The 19,560-nt window shown below is 40.0% G+C and overlaps 1 protein-coding gene across 6 annotated transcripts in view; it reads right to left on the reverse strand.

Annotated features, from left to right (window-relative positions):
- The window catches only part of Pde7b (phosphodiesterase 7B), a 307,395-nt gene that overhangs the window by 51,471 nt on the left and 236,364 nt on the right, over nucleotides 1–19,560 (reverse strand). The gene's annotated exons all lie outside the window — the stretch shown is intronic.

The following is a 19,560-nucleotide window of genomic DNA, read 5'->3' on the forward strand; positions in this document are numbered from 1 at the left end:
TATTTACAAGGGTAGAGTGTCTCATGACCTGATCACCTCTGAAAGGCCCACTATTGCACTGAGGATTAAGTTTCCAACACACTGGGGAGGTAGCTCAGTGTGAAGGCCCTAAATTCAATCCCCATTACAACCCCTTCCCCCTGCCACGAAGTGTAGTTTTGAGGACATTTGGTCTAGCGTGTGGTTTAAGTGTCGGTTCTTCCACTCACTAATTTTTTGGGTAAAATAATGGAAATTAACTCACACAGTGGGTTAGGACAGCTTGTGTGAAAGGACAGCTCCAGTCAGAACGCAAACATCATCTGGAAAAATTTACTTAATGAACAAATGAATACCTCAGTTTGAATTTGTTTGTAATTAGGCAGGCAACGCCAGACGGGTAGGTTTTGATGGGAGGGACTGAAGGGATAGCTGAGGATTGGGGCTCTGTCTCAGAAGGGAAGTCATGGAGAAGCTGGGCTTTGGGATGAGTGGGACAATGAGATGAAGGGACCCATGGGGAGAAAGAAGGTGTTTGGGTAGAGTCTTCCTGATCCTCGTCAGGAACTGGTGTTCTGTGTCGGGCACCGCACAGCACTGCCAGCCCAGTTCATGTTCAGTAAAGCAGTTATTCATGCACACCAGCATGGGCCTACAATTCATGTCTCTTTTGCCTATTAAGCTATTAGCTCCTTGAGATCAGGGGCTATACTTTATTTCACTTTTAATTCCCAGCACTTAGCACAGTAGAATGAGTAAAGAAAGAGTGAAAATCAAAGAAAAATGTCATCAACTTGGTAATTTTGTCCCCAGAGTCCTAGTTCTAACAGTGTATAACCTGATCTACTAATACCTATCATTACCTCAGGTGTAGAAGCAGAGAAGCACAATACCAAAAGCTAAGAAACTCAGTGGAAAATTTATAACGAGTAGGGCAGGCATTAAAACAGTTCCTATGCCTTTCATGAATGGATACTTTCTCTGTCACATGCCCTAGAACTCATTAAAAAAATCAGGGTCTACCTGAGGCTGAGGTGAGCATTTCAGTCTTTCCATCTTTGTCAGTCAAGCCTGGTTAGTTGTTTCTGAGGATCAATTTTCTGATAAGAATTAAGGGGATGGATGTCAAGTCATCAGTCTGGTAATGCATATGAAGTGAATTTGATTTATACATCTGTGCTAAACCAGCTTCCCAAATGAGTAGAAATGAGTCTCTTTTTCCAAATGCCAGCCCCTAAAAGCAGGACCCGCCCAGCTTCTCAGCGCCCCGAGAACACTCTCAGTAACGACAAGTGGCAGTCTGTCCTCTTGATGACCTGGTGGTTTGACAGACTCCACACTGTTGGAGAATGCCAAGTGAGGGGCGTGCTGTTTGGAGATCATTCAAACTCTTCTCCAGGTGTCAGAAGCATCACAACCGGTGGCAAAGGTCAGAAGTTCAGTTAAGTTTCAGGTCCTTCACTTTGAAAAGTTTTCATTAATTATTTTCTCTTTCTTCTACATACCAGTGAATGCTGCAAATTTCTCAGCATGACTGGGTCAAGACCCACTCAACATTATGCTAAGAACCTGCTTTTAAAACTTTGATGTCAAAATTTGCAGTCTTGAGAGGCTTAGATCATTTAAAAGGTACCTGATTTGCAATAACAATATTTCTAGTTATACTGACTTTCAGATTCTTTCAGGATCCCCAACTCTGAAATATTTTTCTTAAGGGCAACCAAGCTTTCTGAAATTTAAAAATCCTTATTCTTTACCAACTTTAAGAGAAACTTAATGGTTAACAAACCATAGACAATAAAACATTAATAATAATAACAATAAATATAATATTATAATAACTTTAAAAGCTGTACTTTATATTTAAGACACTTTAAAACTAAAAAATACCACTGATAAATAAAAATCCCAAAGTGACTTCATAACTAATGAATAACTTAAGACAAATGAACCCAAGGCTGCTTTGGGGATTTATGAATTCAGTGTGGGAGGCCTTATTCCATAGGAGGCACTTGGGAAATGTTAGGCGGCATGTACGTATGTGGAAATGATGGAAAGGGCCAGAATGGAATTTAGTGGGAGTCAGACACGTTCCACACAGCAAAGAATTGTCCTACATCTTCTTCAATTTTTCAGAGACTGACCAGGTATTTGTGTAGGTGAAGAGCTTGTTTATACTTGGAACCTAACTCTGTTTCTGCTTTATGTATAAGCGCAAAGTATTCTTTTCACAGTATTAATATTGACTTTTCAGGAATGTAACTACTATGTAAATTAAGGGAAGAACATAGTTTTCTCAAAGGAGTGGTGTGGGGCTTAGGGAGGAGGAAGAGAAAAAGGAGGAGGAAAAGGAAGGGAAACGGTGGACAGAACTTTTCCAGGCACTGTTCTCCATGTTCATAAATGACCAGTGGCAAGACTGCTTAGAATATTTGACTGTGTGTGTGTGTGTGTGTGTGTGTGTGTGTGTACCTGCATCAATCTACATTAGTAACTGACTCCTTTATGTATGTGCACATAGTCTACATGTATGTGCGTGCATTCTACATGTATTGTGTGTATTCTACAGTAGCTACAAAAACTTCTCCATCCTTATGCCTTCTAGGGTGGTTGTGCCCAAGCATTTGCATATTAAAAACATTGTTTAAATCATAAATTACTTTTCTTCTGTGCTTTGAATACAGTTAGAGTTTTATATATTTTTGAACTTAGATGAACAAGTAGGCTACAGATTTTCTTAAAAGGCAGTAAAAGAACCATTATAAAATGTATGATAAAAAGGAGGCATTGGGTCTGAGAGGATTAAAAACCATTCTACTGGATAAAAGCTTCAGTGATTGGGTGCTGAAGTAGTAGGCTCCTGTCTGGCCCATGGAATGACCTTTCCAGAATACAGCAACTGCTCCGAGTCTCACTGTTCCAAGCTAAAGCTAACTCAAGTTCATTCATCCACTTGCCTTTGTTATGGTTTTTAATCACATCTGCCTACATTACTATTTACTTCATATTTTTTCTTTAAAAATCGAATACATTCATTATCACTTTTATGCATCTTACATAAACTTGGTATTGACAAAAACACAAAATGTGCTAATTATATTTTTCTTAGCACACATTAAAATGAATATGTAACAATTAAAGCAAAAGGAAAACGTTGTTTGTTACTGATCAAGATGATATTTTTTCATCTTGTACAGCCGTTAGTACCTGTACCACTCTTTGGGAAATGGTGCTGTAAAAGCTTAAAGGTTTGGAAAATAAGGCTGAAGGACCAAGAGTGATCCATTCATACTCTTTAATTTTCCTTCTTCTTTAGAAAGGGCCTGTCCTTCTTTTACTAAAAATGTACCCTTAAAAATTATATTTTAAAAATTCTCTGATTACAGATACAAAGTAAAAGCAGAACGGATGCATATGATATACCAGTAGTACCTATATCATGTCATATTCATGAAGACACTTGCTATGACTTAGAAATGGATTTTATATGTCCCCAGGGTTAAGATGTTGGAGCCTGGGTCCCCAGTGGAGGAACTTTATGAGGTGATGGGAGCATGGAGACAAGTAGAAGGTCATTAGCTCACTGGAGGTGCTACCCTCAGAAGGAATTAAATTCTCACCAGACCATGGCGAGTTATAAAAAAAGGGCAAGATGGCTCTCTCCATCCTCTGCTTTTCTTCTTGTGCCACAGTAGGATTGCTGTCTCCTGCACACACTCCTGTTGTGATGCCACTCATCATGTCACAGCCAAGAGAGCCTGCTTCAGAGCTGAGCAGAGCATTTGAGCCTCCAAAGCTGTAAGTCAGCCTCTTTTATTTATAAAGTATTCAACTTTAGGTATTTTGTTATAGCAACAGAAAACAGACTAATACAGTACCCTTCACTGTACTCATCTGAAAGACTTCTTATAATAGGGCAAACTCCCCAGCCACTGTTGTCAGCATGTTATGTGTAACAAAGTAAGACATCCATAGCAACAGATCTTTTTGAATAAACAACTCAATTTATTTATTCATTCAATAATATTTGTCAAGGTCTCACTAGGTACAAAGCATTACTTTGGGTACTAGGATGTAGCAGTGAACAACATAAAGTCATTTTTTGGGTGGTGAAAGTTATACTTCATTAATATACTATAAAAATGAAAGCAAAATTGATTTCCATTGGTGTTGAGAAGGAAAAAGGGATATGATATGAAACTATATCAATTAAGTGGCTACAGATTAGCATCAGCGGATGTGCAAAGCAGATCTTATCACGACATTAATTTTATATATTGAATTTATTTTAATGTCTGTTTGTGCAGCTTTTCTAACAATATACTATTTTGTTGATGCTTTGTACATATTTTTCTCCATCCCATTTAATATTACATTTCACAACTTAAGGAATAGAATTAAGAATTTCTTAAGTTTTCAGCCCAAGTTTTGATGTTTCATATATAATTTAAATTGTCCTTAAATCACATTTGAGTCATTCTGTCCTCTTCTTCATGCCATTGATGTCACTGATAATTGGTCTTCAGAGTCTCTTAATTATTTTTAAAAGTATAGGTATTCCTTTTCTTAGTCTTCTCTATTTAAAACACTTGGAAATAATCTTGAAAGGTGATTTAAGGTAGTGAGAATTACTCAATTAGAGCGCTCAAAAATACTCTAAGGCAATCATTCTTGTCATCAGGCTCTGGTGACAAAACTTATTATTAATTTCCATCTAGTGGGTGCTTTTTACAGACCCAGCTATTAATGTTAGATGAAATTCATCCATTGTATTCTTCTGTTAGTCATCTCCAAAGAGCGAAATAAAAACCCAGTGCTTGAGATTATTTTCAAAATCTTGGGTGGCACCACTGGTCTTTGTTGGTTCAATGAGTGGAAATTTTAGCAATAAGAAAGCTCAGCTCTTCACAAAGTTTGTTTTGAAATTTGGGTTAATAGTTGCTGTTTAAAATAATTGACTCTGAAGCATTTTAAGATTATGAGAAGTTATGAGCCACCAAAGAAAAACTAAGTTATGCCCTAAATAGTTTTTTTAAATTATGCTGTAATTCTTTCAAAACAAGTTATCCATGTTTGGCAGTTCTCCATGAAGGGAACACACAACTGACTAGAACTTGCTTGACTTTCAATATATTAAGCAACCTTTATCTTCTAAGACTTTTCCTTCTGAGGCATCACCATTTTCGGTGAAAATGATTCTTTATATGAATGTTAAGGCATTTTGGCAGCGTGCTAGGCATGGTGGTGCACATCTGGAATCCCTGCTACTTGAGAGGATGATCCAGAAGGACTGCAGGTTTGAGGACAGCCTACTCAACCTAGCAAGACCCTGTCTGAAAGAAAGAGAAGGCCTTAGGTTTAATCACTAGTAACACACACACACACACACACACACACACACACACACACACACATTTTGTCAGTGATATAAAGAATGCTAACATTTTGGAGACCTGGAATTACCTCTTAAAGAATATTGCAAATGGGAAGGGGATCTAGAGATAGAGGAAAGAGGGAAGGAGGGGAAAGGAAAAGGAATAACAAGAATTAAGACATGTTAAGTACATATACCTCCTCCCTCAGATGAATGTAAACATTATGTGCTGCAAACATGCTAAAAAATAAGTAAGAATAGAAATGGAAAAAGTAAACTTTAACAGAGAAAAAGAATAATTATTGCTATAATAAAGAGGAATAAATGTGACAGAGGAAACATTATGAGAAGAGATATTTTAAAGGAAGGAACTTTTGTTCCTTAGTGCTGCCAGAGCTAAGCAATAACCATGTCTGACACAGAATAGGTGCTCAGTGAAAATCTACCACGGGAATAAATGAAAGGACAGGAATATCCCAGTGCCCCCCCTGGAGGGTGGCAGAGGCATTGCAGAGGGATGATAGAAGAAGATCTCTAGAGTTCATGGGAAGGCTCTGTCACTAGCCAAGCCCCACAGGGCTAAGCGATTTCTGTGTCTGATGACTGGATGTCTCTGGTGTCAACAGAGGATCATGATAATTAATGAACCTACCATGTGTTCAAGAGGAAAAAAAATAAAACCATGAATATGAAGTGCTTCCTAGTGTATAGAACATCTTCAGTAAATATTAGCTAATTTACAGTAACAATATACAATTGTACATTCTATGTTGCTATCAAATTTAGATACTGGGTTTCTATGCCACAAATCTGAAAGAGAAAAATGTTTCACTATCTTTTATCTTCTCTAGCTTACACTCTGGCACGCAGTAGTTGCTCAATAAATGGAAATTATTTAATCTAGTTTGTCTTTTCTCCTTAAAAAAAAAGGAGGGGGAAATTTATTTGAAGTCATCCATAGGGAAGATTTTATTTCCCTGTTTTCATGTGAATAAACCATGCTGTACTGCAGAATTATACCCCTAGTTTACAAGTTTCTGGTGTGTGTGTGTGTGTGTGTGTGTGTGTGTGTGTGTGTGTGTGTGTGTGTATGGTGAGAGATTACTAGAGATTGAACATCCTCAGATCTTTTTTTATTTTTATTTTAAGACAGGGTCTCAAAAACTTGCCCAGGCTAGGTTCAAACTTGCAATTCTCCTGCCTCAACCTCTAGAGTACAATCATCTCCAGGGATCATAGGCACTTACCATGTCTGGCTCAAGTGATGATTTTTTTTTTTTGGATAGGATTTCAGGGGGTTTTTTTGGAGGGGGACAGGAATTGTCCAAAATAGAAGATAAAGCTGATGCAGTAGGGCACAAAATGAAAGAATGAAAAAAGGAGAAGAGAGGAGATGGGGGATCCTCCTTCCTTATGTAGCAAGGACTGTCAAGAATGTTTCCTGGGAGAGGGGAAGAGGATGCTAGGACTTGCAATCTCTGCTAAGGTCAGTATGTTCTACTTGTCTAATTTCTTGGTGCTTTTTGGGAGAGAAGACACTAGAATACTGAGATTCAGAGGCACTGTGGACAGAAGAGCAGAAGGAAAATCTCTCAAGGAACGAGCTAGCTGCAGCCGCATCTGTCTTCCTGCAGCCAGTCCCTAGCTGTGGATGGAGTGAAGTGGGTGTGCACAGACACAGATGCTGGGGGCAGGCGGAACTTGTGCTCGTTCTCCTGTGTCCCTGATAGATTCTCTCACCCACAGAGCACAGACGAGCACGTGAGAAAGGGTGGAGTCACACATGAGGCTGGCTCTAGTATTGGAGGCACCTGGGGAGGCAGGAAGGGTGGCAGGCTAATCTGCTCTGGCCCCATGGTGAGGACAAAGTTGAAAGCAATGGCGGAGACTTAGCTGGGAGAGGCCACCACATGGTTGATGAAATTTCTCTTTTCTGGGCGCCATGTAGTGACACTCTGATGACTCAGTGCTGGTGGCCAGGTGGAGCACAGAGCTCTCTCTCTGGGCCACATTGAGAAATTAGTGCCCCTAATGCATGACCACCAACTTCTGATGACCCTTGTGCAGTCGCTGGCACTCTCTATCTGGCTTGCTGCTTCACAGAGAAACTAGAAGTCATTGGATGGAAACTTCCTTCTCTTTCTGTTACAAAACCTACAAAACTGTCTCACTCCGCTCTTCCGTCCTTCCCACCTCTTCTGTTAGGAGAGCTGCCTCCTTTCCTGAGGCCAGTCCTCCTCTCCGGTCTGCTCCGGATGTGTTAGTCTCAGTCTCGTCTTTCTGCTCCCATGGACTCTATTGCTCTTTCTCAGTTAGTTCTTTGTTACCATCATTTCCACCTTGCTACATGCCTTTCTCCCAAAGTCTAACAACAACAACAACAACAACAACAAAAAGACTCACTCCTCTAACTCTACTTTTCCACTATCATTCCGTCTCTCTGATGCTTGGTTTATAATCATGCATTGGAAAGAGATGTAGAAATCAAGTGCTTGATATTGTTACATATTATATATCCTTCTGTGCACTTCCACACACACAATAACAGCTAACTGGGGATACTAATAGCAGCAATAAAAACAAACCTGCACTTATTGGGAATTTATATGGCAGCAGGTGCTGTGCTCCACCTCCACACGCACTCACTACCTAGCACAACAACCCCTTGGTGGGGGCAGTTCTGAGCCAGCTTTACCATTGCGGGAGCCGCAGCACTGAGGAATCAGGGACCCTTAGGTCCTGCGACCACCGCTGCTAGCATCTGAGTGCAGGCACCCAGACCTGGAGCCATCGCCACCCATTTACCAGCAATTCCCGGTATTATCTTTTCTCTTAGTGCAAGTAGGAAAATTATTTTGTATCTTTCAAGTAAGGCTTATAGAGGAGAGCTATATGGTTGAGTAGAAAGAATGGCAAATAGCTGAGCACTGAATCTTAATGACCTCACTAGGTTGTAGTGACTTACTCGACTGTTGTTTTATATTTTCTGGGCCCAATGATCTTAAGTGCACTTGTGATGGTTAATCTTGATTGTCACCTTGATTGGACTGAGAAATGCCCGAAAAGTTGGTAAAACATACATCTGGGTGTATCTGGGAGGGTGTTTCTAGAGATGACCAGCATGAAGAACAGAGATTGGAGGAGGGAGACACACTGAATGAGGGTGACACCAAACAGTAGGCTGGAGGTTTAGATGGTAGAGAAGGAAGCAGCCCAGCAGCACATTCACATGCACATTCACTGTCTGTCTGTCTGTCTGTCTGTCCGCCTGTCCATCTGTCTGGCCCTCTCTCCTGGCCTCCTTCCCTCTTTGGCTGCTGTGAGGTGAGCAGCTAGTTGTCTTCTACCATACCCTACTACTGTGATATTTCTGCCTTGCTACAGGTTTGAAAGCAATGAAGCCAAGTGACCATGAACTAAAGCCTCTGGAACCGTGAGCCAGTGTAACCCTTTTCCTCCTTTAAGTTGTCATTCGCAGGCGTTTTTTCACGACGATGGAAAGCTAACAGCCTTCACTGAAGAGCTTTGTTAAGTATGTAAGGTCCTGTTTCAAGGTAAAAACTTTGATTTCATGCTCACTGAGTAAACTATATCTTTATAAGACAAGATATCGCTACAAAGCAGCATGTGTAACTTTTGATAATCAGCCAGCTTCACAATTTTCAACTGGTTTTCCAAAGTGGCCTATTAAATAAGGTTTGTTGATTGCAACTTTATTTTCTGTTTGATATTATTTTAAGTAAAGTAACATTTCTAGAGGTCGCTTAGCTTTTTAAAAATATCACTTTTTTCTGATTATAAGAGAAATACATACTTATGGTAGAAATAGAAAAAAAAAGAAGGATCTCCAAGAAATGTCATGTTACAATTTTGGAATAGTTTTATAAACATAATGAGTTTTTATTTACAGATATAGAATTCTGCATTTTGCTTCTTTTTATTTAATATATTATAAACATTTTGATAAACTATTTCTTTCAGTGATGCACAGTTTGCATAACAGGAAATAACTAACTCTCCCTTGAGAAAAATTAAAGTAAGTAGTGGCAGACACAAATCTGACTTTAATTTGTCACAACAGTGATTCCATTTCCTTTTTCTTTGGGGACAGCTCAAGTATTCTCAGTTGTTACCACCACACCCTTTTCTTTCTTATCAAAAAGCACAAGAGGGCTGGGGATTTAGCCCAGTGGTACTGAGCCTGTCTCCCAAGTGCAGGGTTCTGAGTTTGATCCCAGGTACCAAAAACAAACAAACAAACAAACAAACAAATAAATAAATAAATAATAGGCACAAGATTGGGCAATGAATTTGTCATTTGGCCATTTCTGCCAGGGCAGCAGCAATATTGAAAAATCTAGGGGAATTGTTGGAAAATCTAATATTTTAGATGTTTAATCATATATTTTCACATTGCTATAGATATATTTTTCAATATTGAAATAGTTTAATCCAGAAAAGGAAATGGTCTGAATGTACTAAATGGTCTGAATGTTATAAAAATAATTATAACATATGAAAAATATTAAAAGTATTGTCATATATGTATAATAGGTAACAGGCTACATACCTGAATTGCCTTTGTACATTAAATTCATATATAAAATAGGATTATATTCCACAGTCATTCTGAGTTTATGCTCTGAAATTATATTTTGGGAGTTTTAATTCTAGGTTACAAGCTGGTTGACCTTGAGTGAACTATAGCTCTTCTCTGGGTCTTTAGCGTTCTCACTTTATATGGTCCTGCCTACTTTATAGGGATGTATGAGGATTAAATGAGCCGATTTGTGTAAAGCACGTAAGGTGGTATGTAGCACCTAAGGGCTCCTACTTGTTATTATTATTATTTTTGGTTAGAGCATGTGTATGGTATAATTCCTAAAAACTCAGGGAGAGTCCAGAGCTGGGTTTGTTGTATCGGATAGCCTCAGGATATTTCGCAAACCCTGGGCTGTACCAAAGTCTCAGATCCCGAGTTTGCAGTTACAATGTCATGATGCCTCCCTGGAGATGGGTTGGAAACACAGAGCATAATCAGTTAGACCTTTGGGAGAAGACTTCGCCAAGCTCATGCTGTTAGGGATAGGGCTCAAGGGTGAATAGATGCTTCGTAGGAGAAGAGGTGGCTGGAAGAAGTATACGCAACAGGAAGAGGAGAAACATGCAGAGTTCAACTACATTTATCACGGGCCTATGAGAAGAAAGATGAATTGCTGGACATAGTTATCTTATATACCTCTCAGCACAACCCAGGAAGTGTAGCGTTATAATCTCTTTCCAACATGTAGACACATTAAGTAGTTTGGGCATTTTTCCTAAACTCACAAAAGAAGTGGATTTGAATCCAGGTCAGATTTCAAAACTCATAGTATTGCCGTCTGCTTCCTCTACTGACAGTGGTTTAGTGTGTGCAGGGAGCTGCGAGAGCTCAGCTAGTGCTGGGTGACACAGCCATGCTAGAAGAGGTGAGGAAGAGCCTTTGGCTGGGTTGCCAAGGGCCTCTTTATTATTTCTCACGTTCCCAGCAAGCCTCATGCACTTTGAGGCCTTCTAGAGACCCACAGCCCGGGAGAGCTCTGCCTAACAGGGATGTACACTGGAATTGGTGTGTCCTGTGCTTGGGGTTAAGCACCTCCCATCTTAGTGCTATTGTGGCGGCTGTTGTTAGGTGCATGGCATTGGGCACCTTCCCCTTGGGACTTTCCTCTGTAATTGCCGTTCTCCCTCCCAAGGTTACCCAGGTGCCCCAAGGCAATTTGGTTTGCTAGTTACAAGGAAAAAAAGATCTTGTTGACTGAGTGCTAACCCTCAGTTTGGAAACACACAAAAGATATTAAGGAAAGGGATAGTCTCTATTTTTTCTTATGTTTAGAAGAATGGGGGCCATGGTGAAATAGATCTTCTGAAACTTTGAGGAAATAACTCCTCATTTTGTTTATTGATGAAGTCAGGAGAGATAAGCTGTGCTTATTCTGGGTAGGAGGTTGAATTTAATTTTATTGAACAAACAAGCCATTCTAGCTCAGTGACTCATAGGGTAACCTCAGTCAAAAGAAACCTAATTTTACTCCTGCTCTCTTCTATATTTTATTGTCTCCAGAAATCCAAAGAGGCCTGCGCACCAGAAATGAGCAGGCTTAGGTTTTGTTCAGGGAAGTGCTGCAGTAGAAAATTGCTATTTCTCTTTGCTGTGTGCAGGTGAGTTAGATCTGACACAAGCAGCCACTCAGGTACCAAGCAGCGCTCGCACTGGGAGGACGGTGGAGCGGTAACCCTAGTGCCTAGAGAGAGAGTTTCCAACTTGAAAATCAGTGGATGGTGAAACTCACTTCTTTGTGGGCTTTCATCATTGGAAGTTTTGTAGTGCTTGTCTTAACCGAGTTTATCATAAACTGAAAAGACGAGCGCCCTTGAACAAATCGGTTGTTGACTTTGAGAGACCTGTTGTGACCGTGTGGCCAGCTCATTGCAGGACCCTGATTCCTAAAGTGGAGTTCCAAAAGAGAACTCTCATCTTCCCTTTGTCCTTTATTTCCAACTCTCTCTGGGATGGACATTTCCTCTTGACCTTCCTGCAAATTCAACCTGCACCAGCTGAGCTTTCCATCTTTTTCCCAACTCATCCTCCAACTTTCCTCACTGTTAACCACACCGTCTGGGCTACTCCATGATGCTCCTAATATTCAGTATTCAAGGTTTCTTTCCTCCTTCCTACAACACCTCTGATTTGCACTTTTATTTCCACTGCCATAACAGTTTGCCACCTGACTACATTTCTCTCTCTCTCTCTCTTTGGTGGGGGGGTCAAACTCGGATCCTTGTGCTTGCAAAGGAACCACTGAGCTAAATCCCTGGCCCTACATTTCTCTTGATTCATTGTCTGTCTCTCCTTGATATGTCTTGTTCAACTTTTTCTTTTTCTTTTTTTTTGGTTTTCTGAGACAGGATCTCACTATGTAGTTGAGACTGACCTGGAACTCACTATCAGCCCAGGCTGATCTCAAACTCACAGCAATCCTCCTGCCTTGGCCTCCCAAGTGCTGGGATTATTCAACTTTTTCTTAAAATGTTCAACTGATCCTCTTTGCTCTGTAGTTAACATTAATTAGTATTTTTTACACCTTCTTTATGTTGATGACTTTAGCTTCCATATGTCAGATTGAATTCACTTTTAGCTAATTCCTTAGCCAGTGAAGGCTAGTCTGTATATTTCAGGGTTCAGCACATGGCCACAAAGCTGAAGTTCTCTTGTTTAGGGGATTTCAGTAATCTCTAGTCTCTGATTTACTATTTATGTCAATTATTTTAGAATTATTTATTCTCTTGAATGGTCCTTGATACAATGTATATTTGTCTTGTCCTTGAAATGAGACTGTTAGCTCTTTGAGGGTAGAGGAATATCATAGGTTCCTTTTCAACTTTCAGGCCACACAGGAGGAGTTGGTTCTAGCCCTCTCCACCAGTTCTTATCAACTTGAAAGGAACTGTGTAGATAGTTTTTGGCCCACCATGTCTAGTAGGCAACAGCCCTGCTGGCTGAGGCAGAAGCTATCCATCATGTAAAAGGTTATCTTAGTCCTGTGGTTATTGGTGTGGCCCGGGGGGCCCGGTCCTTCTTGGCATAGAATGGATCTCTGTGGGTTGCATGCATGAATGATAACTGAGATGAAATTCTGGGCTCCGTGATTCGATTTTCTGTTTTTCATTCCTCAGGTAAGAAGTAAATCCATTTGCCAGGCATGGAGGTGTGTGCCTATAATCTCAGCACTTGGGAGGACAAGTGCTCCTTCAGAGGAGGGAGACAGTCACCAGCTGGAGGCCAGCCTGGGCTACACAGTGAGTTCAAGGTCAGCCTGGGCTTACAAAAGAAGAAAGAAAGAAAAAAAATTAAAAAATAAATTCATGAAATGACGTCAGCCGGTTTAGCAGAAAGCAAGGGCTGTTTTCACTCTTACTTTAGAAGGTAAAAACCCTTTTCTAAATATATGGTTTTGCTTTGACAGTCAGGTATTCTGAATAATCTTTCCTGACTTCTCTGCTCAGTTTATACTTGAAAGTATCATCTTGAAATAACATTTTCACTTAGTTGAGTACAATTGTTGGCCACTGTTTCTACCTTTTTAAGTGTTGAAGTATATTTTAGAACAACACTAAAAGTTGGCCTCAGCCTGTGGCTGTCCTTTACTTCAAGGAAATTCACAGGCAGCTGATGTCTCAAGTCAGAAGGACAGAGTTGATTCCTCTCTTCTCTAACCCCTCTGAATCATGTACGATGTACATATTTCCTATATTACACCTACTCTTATTAAACATGCATTATTAGAGGTATCACATTGTATTCAGTATTTTAAGATTTTTGCTAATGTCTCTGTAAATCCCTCAAGGGAAGAGCTACAATGAAAGCGTCCTTTGCCTTTGTGTCTCTGGCGTGTGGCATGCTGCCTATCGTAGGAGAGGCCCCATTGATGTTCATCCACGGACTGAATAGTGATGGCGACTGAAGGCAGCATTCGGGACACTCCAGCTCTGTCTTCTGCAGTGAAGTGGCGTGTCGGTGGCTAACCATCCTACTGGCCCGGCACTTCCGCAGCTGAAGTACTAGGGAGCTGACAGCCAGAAGCCCTTAGTGCACACCACGAAGCACCATCCAGCGGAACCAGAGAGCACCACAAACACAACCAAGGCTTTGCTTCCCTTCCAGAGGAAGGTAAATATTGAACTTTGAAACTGTGGGGTGTTATGTCGGCACTCAAGAGGTGAGAGATCTGAAGGAATCCCAGTGGACCCCTTCTTCCTCCACTTGGGGAGCGCGGGGTTTGGGATGGGTGTGGGATGGCTTCCTTTCAGAAAGGCTGCCTTCAGATTGCCCTGGACATTTCCACTCAGGTCCTTTACATTTTGTGTGGCTCTTATTGGTGAGGCCACAGGATATCTTTAAGAAGATCAGAAAGAGGCTGTCACCACCTGCAAGGATTTCTGTCTGAGACAATGGACCTTGTAGGTGAATGGCCCCTCCATCTATAGCCGGGCTACTGCTCAAGGCCACATAGATTTGAACACCGTGGGTGGTGCTTGGCAGTCAGACCTTCAGAGAATGTAGTATTTCATGTCAAAGAACAAATGTCTGCAGGGTGTTATTTGTTTCAGATGGCAGATTTTTAAAAAGGTATTTGAGTATTTGGGTCATTTCTTTACAAAAAAGTTAAAAACGTATATGTTTGTTCTCTTTTGGAAAAAATAAGTAATGGAAAATATTTTTACAGTTCTGCTAAAATGATCTCATTCTTGATCAGCTGAAATGACCCCACCTGTAGAGGCAAGTCTAGAGGAATAGGGTTTAAAGATCCAGATTAACAAATTAAAAGGCAGGAAAAGCCAAAACGGCTGATTAACCTACTACCACAAAGCTGGGGGACTGGGTTGCAGTACCGAGCTCTGTGCCCGCTGAAGTTTGTGCCCTGAAATCTCCAGCCAAAGCACTGCCTTCCCTAAGGCTCCACAGTCCCTGAGAATGCTTTCTTCCTATGTCACGTCCTCTGCTGAGCGGGTGTGCAAATAACATTGTATTGTTCTGAGATGGTTGCCAGGGGAACATCTCAACCTAGTCATTATCTACGCAGGCTACTGATTACATTAAGTCAGGAGATAGAGCTGTGCAGGGGGCAGCAGGAGCTCCTCTCTCAGAGGATTGTAACTCTTCTGTTCCGATCACCTGTGTCCCTGTCTGTGAATACTCTTCCCCACATTTTCTTTCCTGTTCCCCCTCAACAAAGTTAGTAAATGAAATACATCGCAAGGAAGTCAGCATTAGGATAATAGAGCTGTTATGCTTTTATTTCTTGTGGCCTCCAGTTGTGTTTTAGCACCTTTTCTGGAACAAAAATAATCACAACCCTTTTCTCTCACTTTCTCCTGTTCCCTCCATGCTGGGTGTATAGGTAGCTCTCTTCTTGAAAGGTCTGTGTTTCCTGTGTCCCACACAATGGTATCAGAACCATGATTTCCTACTACATTTCCAGAGAAGTTTCTAGAAACTCATATAGATACTGCTCTTCTAAATTGTGTGACACAGAAACAAGAAATGAAACTGGCTTTTACAAGTAGGTTTGTCTTGTGTATTTCTATTGATCTGGATGATCTCTTATGAGGAGGGTTTTCTAATGTTTATTCCTGGGATGCATATGCCTTTTTATTACATAATTGACAAATAAAAGTATACATATTTATGGTATATAAGATCATATTTTAAATTAAGCATATGTTATGGAATGACTTAATCAGGTAAATAACATTCATTACCTCACACATTGTTTCTTTATGATGAGTCTACTTAAAATCTATTCTCATAGCAAATTTCAATGCTATTCATTTGTTATTTACTATATTCATCATGTTGTACCTAGTCTCTTGAACTTCATGTGATCTTTGAGAGGCAGTGTATTTAAGTACCCTTTTGTGGGAAACCTTTATAAGCAGTTGGCCTATAAGGACATATCATTAGGAATGTAAAATGGCATTTTTAGTACATATGTCTGACAACAGGTACAAACTAGGACTATGCCAGGTAAACCAGGTATATAACCACCTTATATGTGGACAGTAGGTACCAGGTGTGTGTGTGGGGGTAGTGTTTTGTCCCTTCCTCTCCCAAATATGTGGAAAGGGACATCTCTTCCAGAAGAATGCTTGTGCAATTGGAAATTATCATTCTAAATTGGAATTTTAAACCTAGATGCCTAAGTGAGGTTCATGTTCTTTTCATACTTCCATCTGATGTATACTTAATCAATATTAAAATCCATGCTTGAAAGTAAAGCATTGGTAGTGAAAAGAAGAGATGACGCTAAGAAAGGAAAATAGAGTCAACTGAATGTATCTATGAAAATGTCATAAAACACTTCTAAATCTATTTAAGAAAATCTGAATTAGCGGTTGGCAACCTTTTTGTATGAAGGGCAATGTAGCATTTCTGACTTTGTTGATCATATGGTCTCTTTTGCAACTACTGTGCCACTGTAGTATGAAAGCAGCCTTAGATGACAGACTCAGAAATAAAGGGACATGGAAGTGTTCTAGTAAAACTTTATTTACCAAAACATGCAGGGGTAGGGGGACAAATTTAGAGTATGGGCTGTCATCTGTCTACCTCTGTTCCACTTATCTGTTTTAATACCTAGAAACTTTGTTCTGATGGAAAGCAAGTTATTTTAGATATTAATTCTGTGGTCTTTGTCTGCTGTGACAGGTTGGAGCTGTAACTAATGGGCCTGATGGCGAAATGCAATAGGCCTTATTATTTAATATACATTTTGCTTGCACATTTTCCAGCAATTCAAGGCAAGGATTGAAGTGGTTGATGGAAGGAAAACAGCCTGGGGGAATTTTAGGTGGGGATAATGTGGGTTTTATTAAGCGTTTCAGAAGGAAGGTTGCAGGAATGCAGAACTTGGAAATGGAGGCTATAGTGCTTGTTTTTTTTTTTTTTTCCTATAAATAATGTTACAAAAAGTTCTAGATTGTGCTCTATCTTTGGAAGGAGAGTAAAACTGCAAACACTTGAGGAAAATGAAGATTTCAGTCTGTGTCCATCTTTGGAAGAAATTGACTCAAAATTAAGGTAAGTGATATAAAGAATCACTTTGGCATTTATGTGTAGAATTGAAATCAGTGGTTAACAGGAAAAATTTAGAACATGAAATGTTTGCCATTTAGGCAGAAAGCACACATTAGTGATTCAGGCAAATCTCAACAAGGACATGAATGTGATTGAAGTTAACAAAATAGTTGGTAGCCTATATAATGTAGTAGGAGATGTGGTGTGTACGGTATCTTATGTCACTGCTTTTTACAGAGATATCCACTTATATGCTGCCACTTGGTGACAACTGTTATAATTGCTCTGTTAGGAAACTGGAGAGTGATCATAGCAATGTGTGTGTTCTAGTTTCAACTCATTGGCAGGGTAAATGCAGGCATTAGAAAGATGGTGGATAGTTTAAAAACTAAGGAAAAATCTCAGAGATTTTCCATCTGATCTGAACTGTCCAGTTAAATGTAGTGGATGATTTACATTTGTAATTATTGACTATAATTTTTTTTGTGAGATCCTTTACTCTACTAAGTTAACAATATAGTTATGGAGACTGACCTTTAGGATCTTGTAACCTATTTAGGACCATATTTTACATATCTAAGGAAAAAAAATCAAGACCACGTAGAAAGAAAAATACAGTGAAGGTAAATTAGTACTGCCTTAGCATATAGTATAAATAAAGGAACACGAGTGAAAGAGTTATCCAGAATGGAGTGCTGAGAAAAATGGAAAGGAAATTTCAGGATGAAAGGTCAACGCAGTCACTCTATGAGAGGAGGCTCCAAGGCAAAAAGTGGGAAGAAATGGGGGAAGGGTAGGCAGGCGGCCTCCAGGGCCAGGAAAGGAAGTGCGGCTGAGTCCAGGTCCTAAGAAGGTCCTGGAGGATCCCAAAAGAGGGATGACAGTATGGCAGCTGCTTACAGATGGTTTTTCATATGGTGACTGGTATGACAATGAAATACTACCTGCAAGGAATTTCTCTTTAAATTTATATATATTTCTGCAGTTTTTTCAGATTAAGAAAGTGAAAGAAACACAAATTAATTTTGAAAAATCCAAGTGTTTTTACATCCAGACGTGTATGATGCAGACAGTTAAAGAGTACATAGGTCCACTGCAAAGATCCCAGTTATAATGATGTTGCTTAATGGCACTGAGATTAAATTTAGAAAAAAAATTTGGAACTTTGCATTATAAAGATAGGTATCTCCTATTTTCCTGATTTGCTAAAGGCTTATGTTAGAGTCCATAAAATAACATCTGTTATTTGTTTTTTTGAGACAGGGTCTCCCTGTGGATCCCAAGCTGGCCTTGAACTTGTGACCATCCTCCTGCCTCAGCCTCCCAAGTGCTGGGATTACAGGCACCCACCACCACACCCAGCTAACATCTGTGATTGCAAAGAAGCATTTTGGTTATTTTGTCCCTCTGACTTTCAAAATGTGATGCCACTAGAGAATTTTGATATAATAAAATAGTTAGCTGGCTCTTTTGCTCATTTGCGTCATGCTTGGTGGATCATCTGTCTGGAACCTTGAAATCCGTATCATATAGAGACTGAGAAAGGTACAGCTGCCATGGGTAGTTGAAACAGCCCATTTGGGTCACGAGAAGGGATCAGAAACACTAGAGTCCCGACAGGACAGGCGGTGTCCAATACTGCTTTGGTCTAGTGGCTCTCTGAATTCCAAAAAGCATTTTGTGGATGTGTGGGGGAGATTGTTTCTAGTATGGAAAGAATTACTCCAAGTTTTTGTATCATTGGAAGAGCTAAAAGAAAAAAACAAAATTGCACATCGATACGAGAGGTTAACAAGCCAGGAGAAATACAACACACATCCACCTCCTACTAACCTTTCAAGGATTGAGGATCAGAAATAGCCAGTTATAATTTCACCTAGTAATTTCCAGGGGTTGAGGTAAATCAAATTACGTCTTGATATGAGCTTGTTTACATCAAAGGAAAATAATACTTTGTGGGTGCAATCCACAACTTGGAATTTATGAATGAGGAATGACACGGGACCCAAACACTGAGAACCTTGGAGCAAATTGTGAAATGTATCAGTGGTCCCCTAGGTACCACCACCCACCAGAAGCCCAAGGTGGAGGACGATTATGATAGAAGGTAAGAAATCTAGAGGGATGACTGGTTCTTGGTTTGGATTTCCAGAGAAGCTTAATGTTAAGAGAATTATGAATCAATGTTTGAGCAAAACTCCAAATGAGGAGTAATAATGGAAGGAAAAATAGAAACAAGAGCATCTCTGAGGTAAGGATGAGGGAGGAAACCTCACGTGCAACTAAAAGAACTTCGTCAGGATGAGCAATTTGATTGGGAATGCAAGAATAGACCTCAAGGGCTTAGATTAGATAAAGAAGAGAGAATTAGGTAATAGTGAGCTTCTAAAGCCAATTGTGGATCAATTTCCCTGTGAGGCTTTAAAAATAGAATAGAATCTCATCGAGTCTAGTCTTGGCTGAAGATAGAAGAAAAATGAAAATAATACCTTTCTTGTAAAAGGTTTCATCATTTTAAAGATTTACATTGTTAAAGCTGACATGATCTGGACCCTCACTATGGCTCTGAAAGGTAGGGCAGGGGTTGGAA

This window comes from Fukomys damarensis, unplaced genomic scaffold (assembly GCF_012274545.1).
Source record: "Fukomys damarensis isolate Sample0158 unplaced genomic scaffold, DMR_v1.0_HiC HiC_scaffold_14, whole genome shotgun sequence".
Classification (NCBI taxonomy): domain Eukaryota; kingdom Metazoa; phylum Chordata; class Mammalia; order Rodentia; family Bathyergidae; genus Fukomys; species Fukomys damarensis.